The 12,880-nt window shown below is 36.4% G+C and overlaps 1 protein-coding gene across 1 annotated transcript in view; it reads right to left on the bottom strand.

The window, feature by feature from the left end:
* IARS2 (isoleucyl-tRNA synthetase 2, mitochondrial) overlaps positions 1–12,880 on the bottom strand; it is a 1,410,425-nt gene that overhangs the window by 993,641 nt on the left and 403,904 nt on the right. The window lies entirely within an intron of this gene.

The following is a 12,880-nucleotide window of genomic DNA, read 5'->3' as shown; positions in this document are numbered from 1 at the left end:
AGTCATTGTCCTGAAACACTGGGCATTTATGAATGTGTTCACTGTTGATTTGAGGGCAACAATTGTATTTGTGTACCTGATATGGTGGTGTAGGCGGAACAAGCTATGCATGAGGTTTGTAATGACACATTACTGAGTAAACACAACATGGCATCCAAACTATCTATTTGTATGCAGTTATATTCTACCGTGACAACGAATGACCTTGAAAGCTGTCGATTAGATGTACTGGAGAATGAAAAGGGAAAAGGAAGATGTCTAGTGATACCTGCACCTTCTCATGAACCTGAGTTACAACTAGTTACTCAGGGCTATCCCTGGGTATACTGCTGCTGTTGGAAGGATGTTCTTTTTCAATCAATCAAACATCTTTTTGTCAACTTCAGATTTCTTTTCAGACTATGGGGTACAGGGAATATACATTTCTTTGAAAAATGACGTTTCATTTCTTTCTTTCTTTAGGATGCCTGAATAACTGGTGTAATTGTGATTACAGACATTTCTACTTCTAAATAATTCTGAATTCTAAGCCATGTAGGCTTTCTCATGACTACCTCTGGCATTCATACTATGCCATTAATAGGCATCATCTGGCCGTGAACAGATATCTACTGCGCTGTAAGCATATTTCAGTCTATGAACCCCAATCCTGTCTGCTGTAACAATTAGCCTTTTATACTGCTGTTGAAATCAGTACAAAGTAACACTCACACCATTATCTGGACCTGTTTAAAATAGATGTTTTGACAGGAAACTATATGAGCTAAATACATTGCAAGTGCTAATGCTGCTTATTTTTCCTCACCATATCTGCCAGCTCCAGAAGTGCAGAGAGGTAAAGCCCAAACTACATCCCAGGTAATCAGAGTTCAATTAACAGCTCACACATCTGTTCAAACTGCATGGAGACAATAGGGCATGCCTATCCTGGGAGTTTTTTTTTGGGGGGGGGGTCCCACTGTCAGAATTCCATGGAGAAGGTATGGTGATACAAAAGGAAGACCTTGGGAAATGCATTTGTCCATCAAACTGTGAACATGGTAGCCCTCCCTGCAGGTGCAAGGAAGCACAGACGCACCCAAAAGGCATCGCAGCTCCACTGGTGATGCAGGTCAAGTGCTTAAAACCCAAAGAGTAGGGTTAGGGCCACAACTTCATGCCTTATGTCAGGATGTTGGTGAAGACCCAAACAAAACACTGCTGGAGATATATATATCTGATGATCCCCCCCACACACAGCCCACTTTCTCATTCAATGGGCTTTCTCACTCAATGGGGAAAACCAGGGGATAAGGACATAATGGACTTTGCTCATACATTAAGAGCTCAATGCTTTATATATAAAGTGGGGGAAAAAGACCCAGAAAAAAACAATTTTACCATACCTGTTTCGCCATCTTGATCCCTTTTCATAAAGTATAGCTCTTGTATTCAACCACAACCAAAAAAAAAAACAATCTACACTAAACCAGGTCTCCAACTTTTAATAGAAAAATATACACTCTAGCACCTCGGCTTAAAAAGGCCTAGCCCTCAGAGAATTAAATTGGTTAGAACTACCACAACACCTAGTTCTTTCTCAACTAAATACAATAAACATAATTCTCTATAAGCCAAAAAAATTACTCAGCCCTAAACAACTTAATAAAACACTACTTCTTCAGTAAAATGTTATACCTTAGGAGAAAAATCAGTAATCACTATAACTTCTAATACTGCAAATGGCTCTTTATATTCAAATACTGTAGCAAAATTAAGGAACCATGTCCCACTAACACTAAAATCCATTCAGAATGAAAATTCATTTAAAACTTGGCTAAAACTTCACCTATCAAATCAATGGACCTGCTCCTGTACATCTCCGAGATAAATGCCTCTGTATCTTCAGCTTGCCATATTATCAAGACATTTCTCTTCATTCAGAATCATGTGCCACACAACTAGTCTTCCCCAATACTTGAACAGTTTTACTAGCAACTCCCAGTCATACACACAGTTTCTGTGACATTGCTCATCCTCCACCTCTTAAAATACTCTTTATGATAACCATATTATATATAATTATCTATGAGCCTGCTTTATACCAACCTCGTAACTAAATATTAACTTTATCTCTCCTACCGAGTTTCTTCCCTTATCTAAGCTTCTTTGAATTTGTACGCCCTGATCACATTATCTATTATCTATTTGACTAACCCACTAATACTCCTCTTTAAATGTTTAATGTACATCAGTTGAAAACAAGCAACAGAGAAAAGAATATCTCTGTTGCTTTTTCACTTAAACTATAAAATCTGGATATTTTAGAGGTATGAGAGCGACAAGGCAGAAATACAAGCAAAATCAGGTATGTTGTTTAGTTTTGCAGAACATACCCAATTATCCTTGTACTTGCTCTGCCCTCCAAACCTCTCATCCACTTAGCTCACAAAATGTGGACAAAGCCTTAAATAAAGGGGGGACTAAAGCCCCAAAATATGGACTGATTGTAAATATTGCTCTTACAAACTTAAAAAGCTGCTATAATAACAAGATCTGTATTAGCATGCATTATGCGAAATATATGAAGTCTGAAACTTTTAGTAACTTCCTTCCTCAGTAATTTGCCAGAAAACCACAAATTTTATGAGGAACATATATTTTCTTATTATATTTTCTTTTACATACTTCTCTAAATCAACTAAAATTTTGTTGTACATATCTTTATATTCAAAAAACAATAATAATATAATAATATGTACAACCTCCAAACCAGTGTTGTTGTACAATTCTGTTTTCTGGTTTGGAGGTTGTACGTATTATTATTAAAGACAATGATTCTAAATTGCAAAAACTTAAAAAGTGACATTGTTACTTGTAACTTGAACATTACCAGTGACATTGTTTTTTGAATATAAAGAAATGAAATGAATAACAAAATTCTAGTTGATTTAGAGAAGTATGTAAAAGAAAATATAATAAGAAACAACTTAAGTTAAGAAGAGATATGAGTGATTATGCAACTAAAAATGTGCACCCTGTGAATGTTAATGCATATAGTAATGTGTCTAGCGAAGTGTTTGTGATCAATAATGAAAGTAACGAAATTCACAAACTTAAGGAAAATATTAATGTCAATTTGAATGGGGTTGACAACAACAATAGTTTTAGAGAGGGCAACTCCCGTGGTGTTAGAGATGAAGTTTTTTTAGACCCTCCCCGGAGTTGAGAAGGTCAGAGCGGTTGAGAGGTCGGGGGACCGGAATGGATATGGTCAGCGGAACCAGTGGACATACAATCAGAGGGGATGGAGAGGGAAAGGGAGACAGAATTATCAACACTAAACCAATGTGTTAACTCTGATAATGCAAATGATGGTGATGGCGTTGAAATTCTTAGGAAAGGTGATTTTGTTATGTATAATTTCACTAATTTAACCCTGAATTATACACATTGTGAATTAAGTAAAGGTTTTTCATTTGTTCCATATTATAAAATGGACGTTGCTTGTTTACTATTGAATTTTAGAAGTTACACTAGATTATTGAATTTAAAACTGTTTTTTTTACAGGACAATATTCCAAGTTCAATGGGTCTGAGAAGATCTAGCACTTTCATTCCATCTTACCACAAAAATGTGACCCTTTTTGAGACTTTATGTGAAACTGAGTTTAGAAAGTATTTAAAAAACAAAGTGCCGTACGCTGATAATTTAAGTGTAAATGAAAGGGAATTGTTAAAAGAAATTAAAAATGACAAAAGAGTAAGATTCATGAAACCGGATAAAGGGGGCGGAATGGTTGTGATGTCAAACATCGATTACAGTATAAGGATGTTTGAGATTTTTAATGATTCAGCTACATATAATAGGGGCTGTCGAAATGAAATTAATTACGCCTATTCAAAAATTGATGTTTGGTTGTTTGACGCTTTTTCTCAGAATGTAATCAATGATACTGAGTTGGAATACTTAACGGTGGATGATCCCATTATTCCTGTGGCTTTTGGAATCCCTAAGGTGCATAAATGTATACAAAATCCACTATTTAGACCCATTGTAGCAGCTAGAGGTTCAAAGACTGAACCTTTAGCTGCATTTGTTGACTCATACAAAGTCCATTGTTGCCGCTAGTGATCATATTAAGGGATTCCTGGCATTGTCTAGAGATGTTAAGAGATGTAGTGTTGACTTAACTGATTATTTTTTTGGCTATTGATGTAGTTAATCTCTTTTCAGCAATCCCACATGAAGACGGCATTAAAGCCTTTGAAGATTGTTTAGAACTGGTGGGATGACCAACACCAGGGTTAATTGTTTGAGTAATTTGATGGAAGTTATCTTAAAAAATAATTTTTTGTTCTTTGAGGGCAAATATTACCATCAGATAACAGGAGTCGCAATGGTGGCAAAATGTGCCCCTGTTTTTGCAAATGTGGTTTTACTAGAATGGGAGAAGGAAACAATTTTTAAGTCCAGGTATATGTCCAAAATTATTAAATATTTAAGATTTGTGGACGATATCTTGATTTTGTGGACTGGAACTAAAGTAGAAATTGAGGAATTTATGTTATTTGTAAACAGCAGTACCAGTTTCTTGTCCTTTACCTATAGATATCATGATGAAGAAATTCATTATCTGGACATTCGTTTGAAGAAAAGAGAAGGGAGGTTGGCTTCAACTGTGTTTAGGAAGCCAGCCTATTCAAACAGTTTGCTTCATTACGACAGCTGTCATCCCCCCACCAGAAGCAGGGGGTTGTAAAAAGCCAGATGTGCAGGATCTCTAGACTAGTGAGCAATGATGATGACTTTAGGGTCGAAATACATACACTTATAGGGATGTTTTTGAACCGTGGGTACCCTCTCAAAATGTTATTAAATATACAAGAAAAGATGTGATATTTTTGGCCCCATTTTGAGAGGTGTAACAGCAAGTACTAAAGTATGTTCAACACAGAATGTGGGTAACACTGTTAATGTGTTGAATTATAACTATGATAGTCATCCATTGGTGAACATACTTAATTTGGTATGGGACAAGAGTTTTGATTTGTCACTAAAAAATAGGGTAGGGGACAAGCCTAGGGTTGTCTATGGAAAAGGAAAAAATTTAAGGATATTTTAGAACAGAAAGGTAGGATGACTAAGGACAGTTATAGGTCTAGAATGTACAAATGTGGTGATGGTAATTATTGTCGCTACATTAACAATGGTCCATATGTTGCGGTGGAGGGCTATGAACGAACATTGGAATGCCCAGGATGAGGTACCTGTACTACTACACATGTGGTTTACATTGCAACTTGCAGCACATGCTCGGCTTTCTATGTAGGAAAAACTATACGTAGGTTAAAGGATAGAATAGCAGAGCATGTGAGGGACATCAAAAATAAAAAGATAAGTAGTGCTTTATACAACCATTCCACAGTTTGTCAAAATTTTAAGAAGTTTTTGTTTTTTATTATAGATAGGGTTATAATGAACAAAAGAGGGGGTGATTTGAAAAATGTTTTAGAGTTGAGTGAGACTAAATGGCAGCTTAGATTAAATGCCAGGAATTTACCTGGCATTAATGACCATATTTCAATTGCCCCTCTTCTAAAAGAAAAACACATGGCAATTAGATAGGGGGATAAAACTGTGTATATATATTCATGTTTCATTTTCATCAGACATTGTTGGTTTTAACATAGGATTTTTAATAAATATTTTTATACGTCTGAATTTAATATATTTTAAAAGATAGTATGTATTAAACATTTTTAATTGTTTATTAATTAAGCTCGGAGCAGTAATGAAAAATAATGATGTCATAGGTAAAAATGTATTTAAGAGGAAGAGAGGTGTAAAAATGGTGACTCTGATGAAGTCTGTGAATTAAAGGTGAAAGCGCTTAGTCTACCATTGTGTCCGAATTAAGCAGAGTTTTTCGTGGTTACCAGTGTAGTGCATCTTTATTTTTTTGCTTGTTTAGTATGAATACCACCTTGGCTCTCATCTGAAAAGAAGCTGCTACCCTACTGGAACTATCTCAGTAAACAAAGAATGAATAAGGAAGTAAAAATTCTAAGCAAGTAGACAAGGGAGTTGTGTTGGAAGATACTAAGATGACCACATCTATACAAGTTTGCTGTCTGCTATCTGCCTTGGATGATACTCTAGTACTAGGCATATACATAAATATTCAGTACTCTTTTCAGTTAGAGATGTAGAAGATATTTACCTAGCTTACTTAGAGATTTTCTTCATGTATTCTGTCTCAGCAACTGATATTTACTTATTTATTGACATCTGGTGACCGGGAAAGCCCGACTGGGTTAGGAGCCCATTTTCAGTAGAGTCCCGAGGAGAAAAACTCCAACAAATACAATCATATATACATTTAACAAATACAATAATTTATACATTTAACAGACATTCATACAAATTGAGATTTTTTACAATTTACATAATACAGTTTGATGGACTTTGCAAAGAAAATGAATGAGTAATTTGGTCAAGATTAATTAGGTGGTCCAAGAAGTAAACAGATGAGTGACAGCAAGATGTATAAAGGTTGTTAGTAAATATGTTGAATAGTAGCAGTCCAACAATGGAGCCTTGGGGGACACCTGTTTACATAGGAAGGAAAGGGGAGAAGGAGGTTTGCCATCTGACATAAAAGAAGAACGGACAGAAATCATACATAAGAAAGGTAATACAGTACTTTTTTTATTTTTTTGAAATTTGAAATAAGATAAAGGGAATCAATGTATAAGAATTTAAGGAATGAAACGAGAGAAGAATACAGCAGGAAAAATAAAAAATTGTGATACGTTAATAATAATAGGTATAGATAAATATATACATAACAAAATGTGGGTTATGCCACAAGAGCAGAGGGAGGAGGTAAGTGAGGTGAGGAGGTTAGCAAAGTGAGAAGATAAACTAAGGTGAAAAACAACAGTTAATATGCAAGTTCAGCCAGGGAATTGTGTGAGGATATTAACTGGCAATGATGCAATATGCATTTGCAAACAACTGAAGGGCGGGTTGGATGGCACAAACTGCACTTTTATTAGGGGGAGCAAAGGGGAGTTACTGTTATGGCACAAAGAAGGACATGTTGCTCTTGTTATTCTCCTTGTTTTGCATCCTGCCTATCATTTGATCTTGTGAGGGTTGTGAAGTCAGAAACTGCAATGTGCATCACGTCTTTCTAACTTTTCTCTTCAATGATTTTCCAGTACAAAGGTATGGTGCTAAACTGAGGTCACACAATAATCATCAGTACTTTTGAGAGGTATGACTGTGTGAAACTTTGATGCCTGACACCTACTACTTACTAATGGACACATTTTTCATTTATTTGGCATTTGTTAACCGGGTTGGTCCAACTGGGCACTGAGCCCATTTTCCATGGAGACCTGAGGAAAAAAGCTCCAGTACATTACACATATTATTAAAGAATTTCAAAAATACATAGTTTGAAACATACATCAAAACATAAAATGAGACACAAGTTGATACATAACTTTAAAACAGACATAGAAACATAAAATGATGCATAGGTTGGTACATAGATTGAAACATACATTGAAGCATAAATTAAAACATATCATGATACATCACTTAGTTGAGTGAGGCAGAGGTATGGAATTGTGGAACAATCTAGGGCGCTAGAGTTGTAAAAACTTTATAAAGAAGGTGTGTGGATGGGGGGTATGTAGGGTTCTAGCAGAAGCAGATCCATGCGTTTGACAGGATGTTTTTACTTCTTTTTTGAAGGTATTTGTGTGAGTAATACTTACACTGAGAGGGAGTTTGTTCCAATCTTGAGATACATAGTATTTATAGAGCATTTTGTCGATGGTTTTATTGGGCTTGTTTATATATCCAGGAGATGTTGGTCAGAGCTACTGAGTGAATGATTGGGAGTACAGAATGATAATAGAAAAGAGAGGGTGGGTTAGGTAGAGGGTTTGTTGAAGATGGACTGCATTACGTGAAGTTGTGATAGAGTTGTTGGTGGAATTCTAGCCACTGCAGTTTCTTTAGCAAAAGGCAGTGGTGAGAGGTGTAGGTTTGATTTGTGGGATTGTTCAAGCTTAGAGATTAAAGTGGATTGAAAGTTTGCTAGGAGAGGAGAGGTGTACAGTAGGCTGGGTAGAAGGTATGCCTGTGCTACAGAAAGTCTGGAGTCTGTAGTGAGGAAGTTTCTGTTCCTGTAAAGCAGACCTGGTTTTTGGTGAATTTTTGATACACTGATGAATGTGACGGTCAAATTTTAATTGATCATCTATTATAGTACCAAGGAGCTTTGTGTTGGATTCTGCTTTAATGATTGTGTTATTAAACTGATGACATCCTAAAGGTAGAATTGTGATGAGAAAGAGATTTTGGAAGGAAGAAAAGAAGTTTTTTTTTTTTTTTTTTTTTTTTTTGATTTAATATGAGTTGGTTTTCTGTAAGCCATCTTTCAACAAAAAGGAATGAGTTTTGGGTAAGTGTGTGAAGTTGAGACAGATTGTCAGAAAAGGAGATCAGTGTGTAGTCGTCTGCATATTGTATAACAGAGGAGTGACAGCAAGATGTATAAAGGTCGTTAGTAAATATGTTGAATAGTAGCAGTCCAAGAATGGAGCCCTGGGGGACACCTGTTTGTATAAGTAGGAAAGGGGAGGAGGAGGTTTGTCATCTGACAGACTGTAGCCTGTTGGTAAGGTAACTGGAGAACCATTCAACAGTGGGAGTGGAGAGACTGAGGTCAGCTAATTTTGTTAGACTCTTAGAGTAAGTCACAATGTCAAAAGCTTTAGAGAGGTCTACGAAAAGCCAAGAGTTTGTTGTCTCTTGCTTCAGCTACAGTATATGTAAAAGATATAAGTGTAGTAGAAGTACTATGGTTGGGTTGAAACCTGTGTTGGGTTGTTGTCAGAAGGTTTTTTTGAATAACACAGTTGAGAAGCTGTATGTGTATGCATTTTTCAAGGATTTTAGAAAGTGGGGACAGAATGGCTATGGGACTGAAGTTGGAAGGGTCAGTAGAGTTTCATCCCTTGTGTAGAGGTATGGTATAAATAACCAAAAAAGCACCAGTGTTGCGAGTCCTCAGTAATAGTTTAATGGAATATTGTTAAGCTCTTTTATCAACAAGTGTGACTTCCTCAGAACAAAGAGACAATTGAATAGACAAGTTTAAATATACAATGCCAATTAGCTAATGGTTCAAATCTACCCAATGTTGTTCGAAGAGAATTTACTACTCATGAATATTTAAACAGCAAAAATGCCCATAGCTAAAACAGTATTTGCAAAGAATAAAAACATTTGTTCCAACAACACATTTACTATAAAGAAAACTTTTGAGCAAACACGTTATTACTAGTAATCAACAAAGATACAAAAAACGCACTACTCTGTTACTTGCAAAATTCTACAAACTAAATACAAATAAGTTAAAAACTACATATTAAATATTGCTTGTTGAACAAGGTGAAGAATCTTCATAGTACTCCAGATTTTTGGATGAATGGAGGGGTGGTTAATTTGGGTTTCATTGTAAAAAATGTTCTTGTCTTTGTTAATTTGCCTTTTTTTTTTGGTGCAGTTTCTGAGTTTTTTTTAACACCTTTATTGAATTATCACTTATGCCATAGGCAGATTTACATTCATATAAAAGTAATCAAACTACATTAACATAAACATTATAATTCACAAATATTGCTATATATCATATAACCTAAGCAATATTACATAAATTATTCAATTCCTGTTTTTTTTTTAAACGGGAAACATCTTCTTCATTAAACCATCACTTACTTCACAGGCATACATTTATATAAATGAAAATAAACCACACTGACACAATCCTAGTCAAGCATTTCACATCACAAACCATACTGGCACACACTCAGTTGCAAACATTATACATCAGTTATAATCTACCCAATCTTTCTCACTCAAACATTACATACCTCATTTAAGTCCTGCTGCCTTTTAGGCCTCATTCCTCCCTTGCATGCATTGTTCCCACAATTCCCATTTTTCCCTGTGTAGTTTGCTCCTACCCTGTTCTAAAGATCCCAATTCCAGTTGTTTTACCTCTGTTATTATATTCACTACTTCCAGTATAGTTGGTTTAGATTTTGATTTCCATTTTCTCAGTTTCTAAGTTCTTGGTAGTTTTGAAGGTGTGTAGGGGATTTGTTTTTTTAGCTAGGATCTCTTTTATGCATTAGAAAGTGAGTAGCCTGTATAAGGCAGGGAGAAAAGTTTGAATTTATCCAAATTTTCCTTAGGGGTGTTAGGGAGTTGAGAACATCAAGAAAGATGTGGTTGAATTTTAGTATGGCTTCATTAAGGGGAAGGTGAAGAAGGCAGGACCAGTTGATGGATGAGAGCCTATTATGAAATATCACAGGGTTAAAACTAGAGAGTTTGTGGCAGTCATTGTAGAAGTGAGACCTGTTCAGCTGGAGAGAGTGTCTATGGATTGCAGGTGGGCAGGTGGTCACTTAAGGTATCAGGCAGTGTACAGGGGTTGTGATAGAGGTTTGGATCTGATGTCAGGATCTAGTCAAGGATAGAGCTATTATTGAAGTGTTTATTCATGCGTGCTGGGCTTGACATTAGTTGAGAGAAACTTTGAAGATTAATGCTGAGGTTTGGGGAGTCAGTAGTTCATGTCTTCCAGTCCATATTTACATCACCGAGGATGACTGGCTCATAGGGAATGTTATGTGAGATCCATGATAGGATACAAATGGCAGTGATGGCAAATTTTGTATGGGTGTTTAAATAACAGTTCTGCGGGGTGAAAGATTGGGAGTGCAGTAGATAAGGGGGAGAGGTTATGATGATCACAGTAGAGTATAGCAATGCCTCCTCCTTTTTTGGGATTCTATCCAGGCGGAAAATGTTATATCCAGGTGGTAGGATTTCATTATTTGAAATATGAGGTGCTAGCCAAGATTGGAATTCTGTGGTTTTGTTAAGTATGCTTTGTATGTTCATACAGAGGATGCCCCCCTGTCCCTATTCTTTGGGCAACCATCTTTACTTCTGCATATTTAAGCTGCATTAGCACTATCCTGACTTCTTTATTGTTTAAGTATTTTTTATGTACTCACTTTTACAATCTTGTGGCGGGTACTTAAGCATTTATTACTTAAGGAGTGGTACTGTATTCAATTGTATGTTGCCAAGCTGCTGGCAACCAACTTTAATTAGCTGGCCTGTTCTACACATTACTATTTTGTGTTTAATATCATTATCATTTTTTTTGCTACAAATCAAGAGTGGCATGGGTATGTGTGTATTCAGCCCTAGCCGCATCTAGAGTGATGGCTGTACTACCTTGACAGAACAAAGTCCGTCATGAACTGAAGAATTCTACCAACCTTCCCTAGGAAGTAAGTGTGTGTGTGTGTGTGTGTGTGTGTGTGTGTGTGTGTGTGTGTGTGTGTGTGTGTGTGTGTGTGTGTGTGTCTACCTTTCAAACAAATCTGCACACAGACAATTATCATGGGCAGTGCAAGACATTGATCATAGTACTAGGTCAAAGGCTCATCTAAATAAGTGGTCAGTGGGTAATACTAGTCATGTGTGGACATTATATACCCTTGCCAGGCCAGCACTTTATATTCTCTGTACACTCCTGAGGCCAGGTTGCATTCAATGAATTGATTAGTGAACCGCATTTGTGATGGACCATCCTTTGGTGGAGGTCAGACCTACATGGGACAGTGCAATAGATCCAATGACTGTAGTCCCTGTCCCTCACATATCCAGTGTGTCATATGAACAACAGTGGTGAGATTCAAACTCCGTCAGTGCCAGCATGTCACCACAAGTACTACCAGCTACATCCAGTGTATCTTTACCTAATACTGAAAACATTCAAGATAAATTAGGCAGGGGCATTGCCAGGAGTTTAAAACTGTACTCCAACTTTCATAATGTAGATCTACTACCTCATGTGTGGCCCCCACAACTCCAAACAGTACAACACTTTACCTTAAAAGAAAGAAATACTCCAGAAATAACAATTTTGAAGAGAAAAAAATAGATAAACTAACACTCTGAAAAATGCTACTTAAAATACACAACCATCCACCATCATGGATATACATTTTTTTTAATTTGTATTTTAACATATCTCAAATGCACACAATATTTTTCTAACTGTATGCCATGGTGTACATGACATATGCCCAACTACACCTACAAAATTAGACACTATTTTGGTATGAAAAATAAGGCAGATGTAAGCCTTTCACCTACAGTGGATATAAAAAGTGTACACACTCCTGTTAAAATGCCAAGTTTTGTGATATATAAAAATGAGACCACAATAAATAATTTCAAAAATTTTCATACCTTTAATGTGACCTATAACCTGTACAATTCAATTGAAAAACTAACAAATCTGTTAGCGGAAAAAATATAAAAAATAAAAAATGTACAACATGCTGGTTGCATAAGTGTGCACACCCTTAAACTAATACTTTGTTGAAGCACCTTTTGATTTAACTGCAGCATTCAGTCTTCTTGGGTAGGAGTCTTTCAGCATGGCACATCTTACTTGGCATTATTTGCCCATTCTTCCTTGCAAAAGCACCCCAAATCTGTTAGGTTGCAAGGGCATCTCTTGTGCACAGCTCTCTTCAGGACACCCACAGATTTTCTATTGGATTTAGGTCTGGTCTCTGGCTCGGCCATTCCAGAAGTTTAATTTTCTTCTGGTGAAGCCATTCTTTTGTTGATTTGGATGTATGCTTGGGGTCATTGTCATGTTGAATGATGACATTCCTCTTCATCTTCTAGCAGACGCCTGAGGGTTTGGGGCCAAATGTGACTGGTATTTGGACTGTTCTTAATTCCCTCCACCTTGACTAAAGGCACAGTTCCAGATGAAGA

The sequence above is a fragment of the Protopterus annectens genome, chromosome 1.part0, assembly GCF_019279795.1.
Source record: "Protopterus annectens isolate FY-2018-M chromosome 1.part0, PAN1.0, whole genome shotgun sequence".
Lineage (NCBI taxonomy): Eukaryota > Metazoa > Chordata > Ceratodontiformes > Protopteridae > Protopterus > Protopterus annectens.
This window is presented reverse-complemented; position numbering and strand designations above follow the sequence as displayed.